Below are 14,922 nucleotides of genomic sequence, written 5' to 3' on the forward strand. Positions count from 1 at the left end.
ACATCGTAGCTGTTTATCGACTTGTTAATGGTGGTAACCAGTTACGTGGGCCATTGTAAACACCGACAAGAACGTTGCGCCGCGTTACGTTGCGTGGCGCGGGCTAAACGTGATTCTGCTGATGTCATAATACTTGTCTATGACTTCATTATTGTCTTTGAAAAACTAACCTAATTTGTTGACTCATCCTTTTGTCATCGCCAGTCGCATCACCCGGTTTTTACTCTCTAATTCTACATTTTATCCCTTACACTGTTTAACCCACGAAGTTTAATTTATATTCCCATACTTGTGATATAAATAAGTGAGTTCTAATGCTTTTAATAATTACTCTATTCAATTCGGTAGTGGCCCTTATAGGTACACCTAAGTTAGAAAATCTATTGGCGTTTTGTTTGCGTAACATTCAAACTGTCAATTAGACGTCTGCTTATTTTAATAAAGTGTTTGGAAAATATTTTAATTTTTAGTTACAAATATTTTATTGAAAGCGGATTAGCGGACTTAACAAAAGGTTTACCCGCTTAACTTTACTCATAGTTATAGTTATATTAACTTATCAGACGATTAACGACAAATCTTTCAACAGATTTCAAATGTCAATTTCAAGGTCAAGATAGTCACAATATGTAAATCCCTATTTCCAAATATGATTATCGCATAAGATATCATTGTTTTGACAGAATATTTCAACCAAAAAATATTAAGCTCATTAAAAAGAGGGTTCCGTTACAACTATGTTCTGTTTCAGGTACATATATATTTGTTTGGGCTTGTACCAATTACCAAACCCTACCACAGCAGTGCCATGGATCTAGAAAACCAAGAAACTGTTTCCGTCACGACGGAACCAGGGCCCCAGGAAGGAGGCGAATGTGTAATGCCGAACACGTTTATGGATTTCGACCTCCCCGATGTAAAGAAGGAATGTGCGGAGAGTACTCAGACAGCCAGTTAGTTGCATTACATACGTTAAATAAATTATATATTATTAATCCAAGTCCATTTTGGATTGCCATGAGAGTATAATATGCTTGTTCACGCGGTCCTCTTTTGCTGTAGTAATTTTAATTTTTATCATGATATATATCTTTACCCGAACAGCCAAACTACAACATTAGTCAAAGTTAGTAATTTTTATTTAGTTTTTGTGAATTCCCCAAATGAGTCCTAACTGCTCTGAACCTCTTGGTTTAATTGGTGTATGTTGTTAGGCTGGTAGAAAGGAGGGGATAAAGATAGGGAGGTGATAGGTGTGAAGTCCTGGCTATTCAGATGGCGTCATTTCAATCAATGTTTAAATTGTGAATTGTTTATATTACACCAAGGCGATACCAAAAGTATCTCCCACGCTGGAACGCGCTACAAAAATAAATTGTGAGATATCATGAAGCCATCAAATAAAATTTACTTGCGTCCGCTGGAATTTTATCCCGGGACCTCCAGATTACTAGTCGAGAGCCATACCCTACAATCACAGAAGCCGCTAATGCTCACAATAAGTGCTTGATTCATCAAGTTGTCCACTTTATACTCATACGTTAAAAATACATATTGATGGAAGAAAACATCATTTCGTTAACTCAAAATGACTCCACACTGAAGGTGCTTAAGAACAAATACCTTTTCCTTCCTGAAGCGGACATCCGGGTCATTCTTATTAATTCTCTTCAATTAACCTTGAACTCTCTTCTCCTAATTCTCACTTCTGCAGGGTAAATCAACGATTTTTTTATCGATATAATTTTTTTTTGCTTAACATCAATTGTCAATGTACGAACATGTTGTTTTATAGCTTACATTAATGAGGAGACTATAACGGTCAAGGCGGAACTCGGACGCCGAGAAGATAATGATGGGGGATTCTCTTGTATGGAAATTAACATTGACCTGCAGGATGTAAAAAAGGAATGCTTAGAACGCATTGAAAGAATTGACCAGTCAGGTAAAAATATATATATTTTTTTAATAATTTATGCTTTCTTTTTTTTACATTTTTATCAATTTTCTGTGCTTCCTTCCTTAATATTGTTGATATTAAGTCGTGTTGAGTCTTTATAATCGTATTTCTTTATTTTTATCTCCAGATCTGAAGACGCATCCTTTGGAAAAACAATTATTTTGTCCTCATTGCACTTATTCCAACTCTCTTAAGTCGTTTTTCAAAAGGCACTTAAGCACCCATACAGGAAAAAAACATTTTTTATGTTCCGAATGTAACTATTCATGTTCTCAAAAAAGCTATCTGAAAAGGCACATGCGAACTCACATAGGAAAACCTTTTTCATGTTCTGAATGCAACTACTCATCTTCTCGAAAAGGCGATCTAACGAGGCACATGTTGACTCACAGTCGAGAAAAACCTTTTTCATGTTTCGAGTGCAACTATTCATGTTCTAAAAGGGGCTCTCTTACGAGTCACATGCTGACTCACAGTGAAGAAAAACCTTTTTCATGTTCTAAGTGCAATTATTCATGTTCTCAAAAGAGCAATCTGAAGAGTCACATGCTGACTCACAGTGGAGAAAAACCTTTTTCATGTTCCGAGTGCAATTATTCATGTTCTCAAAAACGCAATCTGACGAGTCACATGCTGACTCACAGTGGAGAAAAACCTTTTTCATGTTCTGAGTGCAAATATTCAAGTTTTCAAAGAAGTTTACTTACCCGCCACATGCTGACTCACAGTGGTGAAAAACCTTTTTCATGTTCTGAGTGTAACTACTCATGTTCTCAAAGGGGCAATCTGAAGAGTCACATGCTGACTCACAGTGGAGAAAAACCTTTTTCATGTTCTGAGTGCAAATATTCAAGTTCTCGAAGAAATTTACTGACCTGCCACATGCTGACTCACAGTGATGAAAAACCTTTTTCATGTTCTAAATGCAATTATTCATGCTATCAAAGGAGCTATCTGACGAGCCACATGCGGACTCACAGTGGAGATAAAACTTTTTTATGTTCTGAGTGCAACTATTCGTTTTCTCTAAAGGGCAATCTTAAGAGCCACATGCTGACTCACAGTGGAGAGAAACCTTTTACATGTTCTGAGTGCAACTATTCATTTTCTCAAAAGGGCAATCTGAAGAGCCACATGCTCACTCATCGTGGAGAAAAACCTTTTTCATGTTCTGAGTGTAATTACTCATGTTCTCGAAGGGGCAATCTGACGAGTCACATGCTGACTCACAGTGGAGAAAAACCTTTTTCATGTGCTAATTGCAATTATTCATGTTCTCGAAGGGGCACTTTGAAGAGCCATATGCTTACTCACAGTGGTGAAAAACCTTTTTTATGTTCCGAGTGCAATTATTCATGTTATCGAAGAGGCGATCTGACGAGACACATACTGACTCATAGTGGAGAAAAACCTTTTTCTTGTTCTGAGTGCAAATATTCATTCTCTCGGAAGAGCCATCTGACAACACACATGCTGACTCACAGTGGAGAAAAACCTTTTTCATGTTCCGAGTGCAATTATTCATGTTCTCAAAAGAACAATCTGACGAGTCACATGCTGACTCACAGTGGAGAAAAACCTTTTTCATGTTCTGAGTGCAATTATTCATGTTCTCAAACAGGTGATCTGACGAGTCACATGCTGAATCACAGTGGAGAAAAACTTTTTTCATGTTCTGAGTGCAATTATACATGCTATCAAAGGAGCTATCTGAAGAGGCATATGCTGACTCACAGTGGAAAAAAACCTTTTTTATGTTCTGAGTGCAACTATTCATCTTCTCGAAAACGCAATCTGACGAGTCACGTGCTGACTCACAGTGGAGAAAAACCTTTATAAGTTCTGAGTGTACAAATGTACATATATGAACAAAAAAACATTAAAACTAACACTGTAAAATAGAAGTACGCCGAGTGGCCCAGTTGTAGCATTGTGAACCATGTCGTTTTACTTACTTCATTATTAGTTCTCATTTTCTTAATAAATATTAATTTTTATTTGTTTTTTTACATGTATTTTAAAAATAATTGTAGTGTATCGTACAGGCGTTCGTGCACGGCCGAAGACAGCCGAGGTTTGACGAACGCTTCCGACTCTGCTCGGGGGACACGGGCAGGGGACGGACGGCGGCATTCTTCTCGATTCCTTCCAGGTAGTAGGACTGCATTGTACTTTTTAACAACTGAATTAACAATAAACGATACTTCGTATAAAGGAACCTTTTTTTATTAAAACAGTAAGAACATTACAAATTCTCGCGGCCGAAGTAAATTATACGTTGCGAAGTGTTTAATTAAGTTGCAAGCTTTTAACACATACAAATTACTTGGGTGTGCGGGTTACTCGACAGATTTTCTTAGACGGGTATTATTGTCGTGAACATTTGAAGGTCGCTTCCGTAGAAGGGCTATCCGGAGAAAGAAGCATCAGTTGTGAAGAAGTTACGGAAATTCAGGCCAAGGTGGCTGGATCTTAATATCTAGAAGGAAGGAAGACTTGCCATCCGGTGGAGGAAGTTTCCGGTCTATGTTATTGAGATCAGAAGGAAGGAGGACGGTCAATCCGACCAGAAGGAAGACTTTAAAACTAGCCAAGCAGCCAGTAATATTAACTAGCCAAGCAGCCCATCGCCGTGGACCCTGGTTGAGTTAAGTAGTCTTCTCTTTTGGAGGTTATTGTTGTCGAGTTGTGTTGGTGTTTTTGCTGTGTCATTGCTGGTTCGGGTGTCGGGCCAGGCATCTGGCAGCTATGGAGTCAGGTGGAATCCCGCGGTTTAGCCACTTACGTGATGACTGGGGAATCTTCCGCCTGAGGATTGAGCAGTTCCTGCTGATCCGTGATGATACAAAAACCGTCAAACTCGATGCTTCTCAAAAGAGAGCATATTTGTTGAGCTCTCTCGAAGCTGAAACGCTCACTTTATTGATCAATCTATGTTTTCCTACCAAGGTCACAGATACGTCATTCGATAATTTATTTGAATTATTAGAAAAACATTGTTCGAAGCCAAAGTCGGTTTTTAGGGAACTAGAATTGTTTTTTTCAGCTAAACAATCGCAGGGGGAGTCGTCTAAGGACTTCGCTGTGCGGTTACGCGGTCTTAGCACATTTTGTGAATTTGGGACGCGTTTAGAAGCGAATTTAGCGGATGTGTTTGCTCTGGGGTTGATCCCTGGGAGGGCAAAGGAAAAAAATTATCTGGAGGGACCTAGTCTGTCTTCATTAAGATGGAAGAACTGGCAATTAGTATTGCGGGGTTGTACCATCTAGGGGTGAAAGTCAAGGATGAGGGTTCTGTAGGTAGTTTTGTGAGTACAATCAAGAAAAAGACGAACACATGGGGGGATCATTGAATTGATTGTGTCAGACAATGGTACCGCTTTCACGAGTGAAGAGTTTAAGGAATTCTTGGACGAAAATAACATTAAATTTATGACGTCACCGGTAAGGCACCCGCAAAGTAACGGACTAGCAGAAAACGCAGTGAAAACTGTAAAAGGTTTTCTTAAAAAGGTGATGGTTGGTTCTTGCTTACACAAAGATTATAGAATAAAACTACTGAATTTTCTGTTAGATTATAGAAACTCGCCTCACTGTTCGACGGGTGTTGAACCCGCTGTTTTGTTAGTAGGCAGGAGGCTTCGTTCCTCGTTTGACAGGTTAGTTCTACCCAAGGTGAGAGAGCTAGAGCTAGACTCAGAGTTGGTTAAGCGTGCGAACGATAATATTGCGGAAAGTCAGAATAGACAGATTAGAGGTTTTGGTGGAGCCAAGGTTCGCAAATTTAGGATAGGTCAAAAATGCCTTGTGCGAGATTATCGCCAAAATAATAAAATATTATGGACAAAAGCTGTGATTTTCTCTGGGAAAAAAGGTTTTCATTGTGAGAGTGGGAGATTCGAATGTGACGTGGAAGTGACACTTGGATCAAATCAGGGAGCTGTCAGTAAGCTGGGGTGAGGAGTTCAACGGGTTGCAGTCCGCGTCTGAGATCAGCTGGAATGACCCTCAGGAGTTGGAGACCTTGGTTTTGCTACTTGATTTAAAGGGGTATTCTCCTGATTTACAGGTTTACAGGTTGGCAGATGTAGAAGGTGCCGGGCCAGGACCGTCAGGGGCAGCACCAATACAAACACAAAGGAGTCCGTGGGCGAATCGACTTCAGCCCAGACAAAATACCCCAGAAGAGCAGGCTACATCTCAAGTCAACATTATTAAAGAATTATAAATTATGTACTTGTTATTAATTGTGTGAAATATTTAGTTTAAATATGTTGTGTTGTTATATCAGGTCATTGACCTGTGTGTGGTATATTATATATGTTTTTCAAGTATATTGTTGATAGTGATAAGGTTTTAGCCGTAGGGTTACCACATAAAGCGGTAACTAGGGACCTTATATGTCTGTTTTATAGTAGTCGTAGGGCTGCAGTTAGAGAGGGAAGGGTGTACTGTATCGTATCGGCGTTCGTGCACGGCCGGAGATAGCCGAGGTTTGACGAACGCTTCCGACTCTGCTCGGGGGACACGGGCAGGGTACGGACGGCGGCATTCTTTTCGATTCCTTCCAGGCAGTAGGACTGCATTGTACTTTTAAACAACTGAATTAACAATAAACGATACTTCGTATAAAGGAACCTTTTTTTTATTAAAACAGTAAGAACATTACAATAATCATATTTCCTTAAATCTATATTGATTACAAAATGTTGATTTGCACCACCCTTTTAAACACAAGCACTATAAAAGAAAAACATTTAAAAAAAATCAAAAGCGGTGAAAACTAATTTTACGAATTATTTTTGTTTGCATAAATGATTATTCTCTGTAAATTGGTTAATTATAACTAAAATATAACACAACAGCTTGAGACAAATAATCATCCTATAAGATCTTTTTGTATGCACCAAAAAAAAAAATTTTTTTTTAGTTTACATTTTTTAAATGATAGCTAATTCATCAGTATTAGTCACTATTTTTAATTATAAATGTAAGTAGATAATTCATTTTTTTAACAATCAATAAATCAACATTGTTTTCAAAATTTTATTGATATATCAAATGTAATAAAAAAACCCACAATTATGCGCAAATTTATCCCCGAAAGATTATCATAAAAGGAAATAAAACTGGCCCTGCGATAATCATGTTTTATTTTTTAAGTTCTACGCTTTTAATATTATGTTCGCAGCACTTGTTAAACTGTGGGAAATTATATGGACGGTAAATTTTGTGTTTAGTACTTACTTGGAAAATATTTCTATTCTATGTCGCCATTATTGTCTATGCATAACCACAATATTATTACTTATGGGACTGGGACACGGTCAAGCGGCTTGATCGCAAGCACGTAGTTTATTGTCTATGGCACTTTGTGACAAGCATTTTGACCGTGTACCGAAGCTGGCTTGCAAGCATTGCGCAATTCTACGTGCTGGCGGCGGGGCTCGATGCGAATTTATATTTTTGTAGGAATAGACAAACGACAATAGACAAATAAATATCACTTATCATAAACAATGATATAAATTGAATAAAATTGTTTTAAAATAGGTACTTAGTTTTTGTTTTTGTGTTCAATTTGTAGAAATCCATCTAATTTAAAAATTCTGGAAGTACTTTAGTATTTTTTAATAATTATGACAGCGGTTTTCAAGGTCATTAATAATCAAACTGTAGAATAAATAATTTTCTGAATTTTCAATGGAAAAAACATATTTTTTGTATGAATACCGCACAAGATATTCATACAAAAAATAGCTGTAGCCTGTAATACACTTTGCAAATGCTCATGGGTAAAGCGGTACCTTAACTTGTACCATTCTTGACACCTAATTCGTTTCTTTTTATTATTTTATTCAAACATAAAGCTAACGTAAGAGCCAAGAACGCTTTGTCTTTGACAGATTCCATTTTGCCACAAGTCACGAAATGACAGGAAGGCATAGAAGTACATATACATAGACCACCACGAAATCACAGGAAGGCGTGGCCATGCTTGACGGAGAGGCTTGATGCGGGCTGTCAAGCCGCTAAGCATAGACAATAATAGACAACAATAGACAAAGTAGACAAAAAAACTACGTGCTTGCGATCAAGCCGCTTGACCGTGTCCCAGTCCCTCAAATGATTTGACCACTGCTAAAAGTCTTGTCCTGTTTTCAAATCCAAACATCATTTCCACATTATAACATACCTTACACTATTCCATCCACGTAGTTAAATCAATTCTTGCGATTATTATTAGTAAGTTCTAATGCAGATATTTTTGATTACTTGCAACTCCATTTATTATAACGGCCTTTTTCCCAAATCGAACTGAGCGTCCCTTGATTCTTATTTTAGACTAATACATGGTCAAACGTTCACCTTCGTGATAAGCAATGCGATCTACACACAAACATCAATAAGTTTGCGGGAATCCATTTGCCAATATTAACATTTGCTAACCGAGAAAAATTAAATTAATTTAACTGTCAATTTCGTGTATCTATTTTTAGATTAATATTTTCTGTTCACAAATTATGGATTGCCTATAATATAATATAAAAGCGGAAATGGCAGATTTAGTCAATGGTAAATGGTAAAATGGGATATAACTGTAAAATATAATCAAGCTGATAACTTGAGGAATTGCTTTATTTAACTACAAAATCCGTATTATTTGTTTTCTGTATTATGTTTTCTGTTACTAAAAAATACGTTTTCAATTTTGCAAGCATTAACCCGGCGAGGCTGTGGTGGGGTGTGACATACCCCACGCCTTACTTCAATGATCGTTTTGTTTTAAATTTTTGCTGTAACGGTTTGTCTCGCCGCATAGCTGGAGCTAAGGAGCTGCGGGAGGGGATAGTGGCGGGATCGCAGTGTTTCGCTAACCGGCGCTTGAGATATACGTGTTCAAACTCCTGTCGGGTACGTAATACCCCACCACATAGTTGGTGTGTGGTTATTTCGGTAAAATTGAAAATTGTTTTTTTGGTTTATTAGCTAAATATTTGTTTTTTGTTTTAGTTTTTGAACGAAAATGAGTTTCGAAAGAGATCAAAGGCATCTTGAGTCCATGATAGAGCCCGCTTTATTGAAAACTGGAAAAGAACCAGGAAGCTCATTGTTCTGTTTCCAGAAGGACATTACATTAGTGTCCTACACCCCGAAAAAGAATAAAGTGGTTATAGCTATGTCCACTTTACACCATGATGATAGAATTGATGAGACCACGGGAGATAAAAAGAAACCTGACATTATAACATTTTATAATGGTACAAAAGCAGGAGTAGATGTTGTCGATGAACTCTGCGGTACTTACGATGTTTCGCGTAACAGCAAGCGGTGGCCTATGACCATCTTTTATGGGATACTAAACATAGCTGCTTCAAACACAACTATTATTTTTCGGGAAAACAAAAATGAAAACATAAAGCAAACAGAGTTTATCCGTAATCTAGGGTTAGCTCTGGTGTATGAACATTTACGATTACGGAAAGACCAAAAAAACATTCCAGTCTATATTCGAAAAAGGATTTGTTCGCAAATTAATGAAGAACCAAGTCGTTCACTTCAAAATAGTACTGGGCGAAATACGAGATGTGCTGATTGTCCAAGGAAAAAAGTTTAGTTTTTAATAGTTTGTGGTCTATGGAAATGTCATTGTAACTTGTAAACGTTCCCATTGCGTCTGTCAACAATTTTTAAAATTCAATATTTTGGTTAGCAACTTAACGTCGCATTAATTCGTAAAATGCGTAACCACCAAATGTAAAATTTTACAGGAGGCACAAAAAACCTCGTAGTGAAATAAAATGAAAGACGGCTCATTCTTTTTATTTATTTTTCGAACATATAATATATTTCAAAATTTATTTTCAATCATTAAACTTTTGTAAGTTAAGGCTTTCTATTTCAAATCGGAGTTAGGAAGTTTACATAAAAACCGAGAATGGAGATACGTATTTTACAAAAGATACATACTTTTCTGCGAACAGTTTTATGAACAACCATGCGGAAAATTTGAGAGATAGGAATTTTTCATTCACAAAATAAAACACAACAATGCATGTATATTGATAATTGTCAATCGTTGAGCCACGCGGATGTTTGTGTTCAGCGGTTACAAAAAAAATCAAATTACCAAGCGATAAACATATCTAAGTGAAGTGAAAATTATAAAAATCTTTAGGAGAAAGTGCCAGACGTAATCTCAAGTGTTTTTTTTGTAACATTCAATTAAAATAAACCGTTAAAACAAACAAACAGTTCAAAATTGTGAAAAATACCTGCATATTATTATTGTGACATTCATCGACAGTTCTAACGTCTCAGTTTGCGCATAAATGTGTATTGTGTAAACATAACACACAGTATATACCTGCTTACGGGCACGTTACTTAGGCGGTCGCTGTCACGAAAAGGGGAAGCTGGTGCACTACCGAACATAAATTCAGATATCAACTAAATCTAAATCATGTCAACCTCTCATAAATACTTAAATGAAGCTAAGACAGTTATTGATGAACTGATAAGTGTTGTTCAAGATGAAAAGAAAAAATATAACAAGGATCAAATAAATTTTATTTCCGGGAAAGCCCAACAATTATTATTCCTTATAGGACACTTCGGAATTGAATATACTGAAATAAAAAAACAAATCGCAACAGAACCTATAAGCAGTAAGATGACGCTGAAGCCAACAATATATAAAAAAACTCGGAGCAAATAAATGAATTCTGCATTCTTATCACACCAAAAAACAGCGGTGAAACAAGTGAAACTCTGAAAAAAAAAATACAAGAAAAGGTCAAGCCGGGAAAATTAGGTGTTCGTATCAACGCTATAAAACAGATTTCATCAAACAGACTCGTCATAAAGTGTCCCGAAAAAAAAGATGTAGACAAACTATCAAGTATGATAAATAACGAAGTCAGGGAAGCAAATGCAGAAGAAATAAAGAAAAAACAACCTACAATGATCTTCAAGGGAATTTCCAATGACTACAATAAAGAGGACTTTGTTGAGGACATAATCAACCAGAATGAAGGCATAAAAATAATAACTCAAGGTCTAAACAGAAGTACCCTATTTGAAATTAAAAAAATAATAAAAAATAAATTTAATGACAATGTTAGCTACATTGTCGAAATCAACAACAAAGTCAGAAAAGAAATAATAAAAGAAGGAAAAATCAACCTGGGGTATCAGCGAATATACGTGGAAGACACAAATCCTGTCGTACAATGCTATTTTTGCCTTAAATTTGGGCACACATCAAGCAGATGCCTACAAAAGGTAACAAATAAAATGTCGTGTATGCACTGTGCAGGAGACCACTCCTACAAGGACTGTGAAAATAAGGAAACTTCTCCAAAATGTAAAAATTGTGCCACAACAAATGAAAGATTCAATCTAAAAATACCAACAAATCACCTAGCAAATAATAAAGCTTGCCCATATTATCAAAGAATGCTTAAAATAGCTTTGGAAAAAATAGAATTCTGACTATATCATAAAACTAATTTACTAGTTAGATTGTATTATAAAAACTATAATATACCTTCAGTACTTTATATAAAATTCTGTATATTAATTTCCAATAATTTACATATCAATTTATTTCCATTTACGAAAAACTCTCATTGTATACTACAAATTATAATATCGTTTAAATTCTTCAAAACTTTAAATGTGTTTAAAGAAAACATTTCACAACCGTTTAAAAACTACATACAATACAATTACCAATATCATAATATTTTTAAAATATATTCCTTCGCTTCACTGAACAAAAATGCATCAAACGCTTATATATTATTTAGTCCTTTTGCTAAAACTAGAAATGGATGACTACATTATTCAACATCTGGAAAAAAAATTTTACGTAAAAAATGTAATTTGTGACAACTCTAATGACTGTAACACAATACTTCAAACGACTCCAGATTCATTTACCGTAATGCATCTAAACATACGATCTATAAAGAAAAATTTTGATCATTTTCTAGTAAACCTAAATTTATTAAACAAATATCCTGACATAATCATACTGACTGAAGCACATTTAAACACCAACTCAATCATCCCAACTCTCCCCAATTACAACTACTTTCTTAGCTCACATTATATTAACAAAAATAGTGGTATTGTTATATACACGAAGACGATATTTAAAGACGTACTCTTTACTGAAACGAATATGACTAATGCAAACTGTATTATTATAAGACTGAGCATTAATAATAAACTACCTATACAAATAATATCAATATACAGGACACACTCTGCTGTTATATCCACTTTTATTGGAGAATTGAATAATATTATTTTAAATAATAAATGTACAAATAATTTTCTAATTGGCGATATTAATATTAACATTGCTGAAAATAATCACATTATTGAAAAGGACAATTATATTAACATGATGACCGCTTTAAATTTTAAACCCTGTATTAATAAATATACTAGAGAATTTAATAATCAAATACCATCAATTATTGATCACATATGGTGTAATTCCAACTACATTGATAATCTTCAAACAATAATATGGAGAAACAACATAACGGACCATCATACATGTATTCTTAACCTTAACATAGAAAAACAAAACATTAATAATAGTAATAAATCTAACATGCCTAAAATATCGATAAACCAACAAATACTTCATGAAAAACTGTCTCACGAAACATGGGAATCTATACTCTGCACAGAAGATGTAAATAATAGTGCTTTAAAATTTCATGACACCTTACAAAAGCATATAAAAGATTCAAGCTGTGAAATACACAAAAAAATATATAAAAAAAAATTCAAAAAAATTAAACCATGGATTACCCATGGTCTAGTGGTTTCCATTAGAGAAAAAGAAAAATTATTTAAACTTACAAAAAAATTCCCACTAAATAATTCGATTATTTTACATTTTAAAAAATACAGAAATAAACTAACGGCACTAATTAAAATGACCAAAGAAGAATTCTACAAACAAAAGATGTTAAATTCAGGTAACAGTGGTAAAAAAATTTGGAAAACAATAAATGAAATAATTGATAAAAAAAGAAAGACAAGTGACATTTTAAAGCTGCACATTAACAATAATATGATGCAAGTTTCTGATAACCCAAAACTATGTGCGAATGCTTTCAATAATTTTTTTTCAAATGTCGGAAAAAATCTCGCAAACGAAATTACTAACAACATAGATAATACCACCACATCAGGAATTCCAGTAGCTTCATTAAATAAAACGGTAAAAACATTCGAAACGATAACCGAACAAGAAACTGTTGTTATAATACAAAACCTAAAAACTGAGTCCGCACCAGGTTTTGATGGGATAACCGTTGAAATTCTGAAAAAAAATCTTAACTTTTTGAAAAAACCTATTACACATATCATAAATAATAGTCTTAAAAAGGAATCTTTCCATCTATTTACAAAAAAACTATTATTTCACCGATTTTTAAATCAGGTGATACTAAAGAAATTAATAACTACCGACCTATATCAGTATTATCAAATATCTCAAAAATTTTTGAAAAGGTAGCAAAAAAGCAACTGCTAAAATTTATTGAAACTAATAATATATTGAGTGACCAACAATTTGGATTTCGCGAAAAAATAAGCACACAGGACGCAATTATAGATTTAACAACAAAAATACATCAAGCACTAGACAAAGGCAAAAAATCTCTTGCAATATTCATAGACCTAAAGAAAGCCTTTGACAGCATAAGTCACAAAAAATTACTCTACAAGCTTAACAAAATAGGAATTATAGATAATGCCAAAATGTGGATAGAAAGTTTCCTGAATTCTAGAAGTCAATATGTAAAAATAAATAACACTCTCAGTGAACCGAACACAAGTGACTTTGGAATACCACAAGGCACCATATTGGGCCCTCTTCTATTCATATTATATGTTAATAATATCTTTAAATTACCATTAACAGGAAAACTCATTTCATATGCAGATGATACTGCAATTATATTTCAAGCGAATTCATTGAATGAACTTGAAATAATTGCTAACAATGATATCAATACGTTAAAAGAATGGTTTGATAAAAACTTATTAACATTAAATATTGAAAAAACATATTATATAATTTTTAGTATAAACAAAATAAACCCTTTTATTACATTAAATATTAAAATACATTCAAAAAAATGCATATCAAAAAAATCTACTTGCCAAAATAATGACTGTTTATCCATAGGAAATAAAAATGAAATTAAATATTTAGGTGTAATAATAGATAGTCAACTTAAGTGGAAAACTCACATAAACAATATCATAAATAGATTAAGAAAACTCATTTACATATTTATTAGTCTAAGAAATATACTTAACTTAAAAATTCTTAAAAATATTTACTACGCTCTAGCCCATTCAATAATACAGTATGGTATCGTTGCGTGGGGGGGAGCTTACAAATCATCACTTTTACCGCTGGAAATCACTCAAAGGTTGTTAATAAAAATCTTAATAAAAAAACCATCAGACTACCCAACCTTACAACTTTTCCAAGATTTTCAAGTCCCATCACTAAAAAATACATATACGAAAAATACGCTACTTCAAATCCACAAAGATCTGTATAAGAAGTCACACCATGCCATGGTTCGTGTCGAGAGCAATAGGCAAAATACAATGGGTCGCTTATGGACTCCATTAATGCATACCAGTTTTGCACAACACTATTACACGTACACTGGAGTGGTATGGTTTAATAAATTAACGACTGAGATGAGATTAGAACCGGATTTTAATAAATTTAAAAATAAAATTAACCTCACTACAATAAATAATTTAACGAATTAGAATGACGATGATATCTCACTAAATTATTTTATAAATTATTATATAAAAAAACTAAAATCTCTTCACTTTATATGTTTTTATGATTCTTTTTTTCTTCTATTTACATATGTATGTTAAGTTTTTATTATTTTCCCTTT

General features: G+C 34.3%; 1 long non-coding RNA gene across 1 annotated transcript; it reads left to right on the plus strand.

Annotated features, from left to right (window-relative positions):
- The first annotated feature begins 857 nt into the window (after nt 1-857).
- LOC149414552 (uncharacterized) lies at nt 858-6,161 on the plus strand. The gene is made up of 3 exons (XR_016304102.1): nt 858-953; nt 1,796-1,945; nt 6,038-6,161. It is a non-coding gene; the product is annotated as an uncharacterized LOC149414552 (long non-coding RNA).
- The last annotated feature ends 8,761 nt before the right edge of the window (nt 6,162-14,922 follow it).

Source organism: Hesperophylax consimilis, chromosome 20 (genome assembly GCF_061612785.1).
Source record: "Hesperophylax consimilis isolate HC1 chromosome 20, BYU_Hcon_1.0, whole genome shotgun sequence".
In the NCBI taxonomy this organism is placed as follows: domain Eukaryota; kingdom Metazoa; phylum Arthropoda; class Insecta; order Trichoptera; family Limnephilidae; genus Hesperophylax; species Hesperophylax consimilis.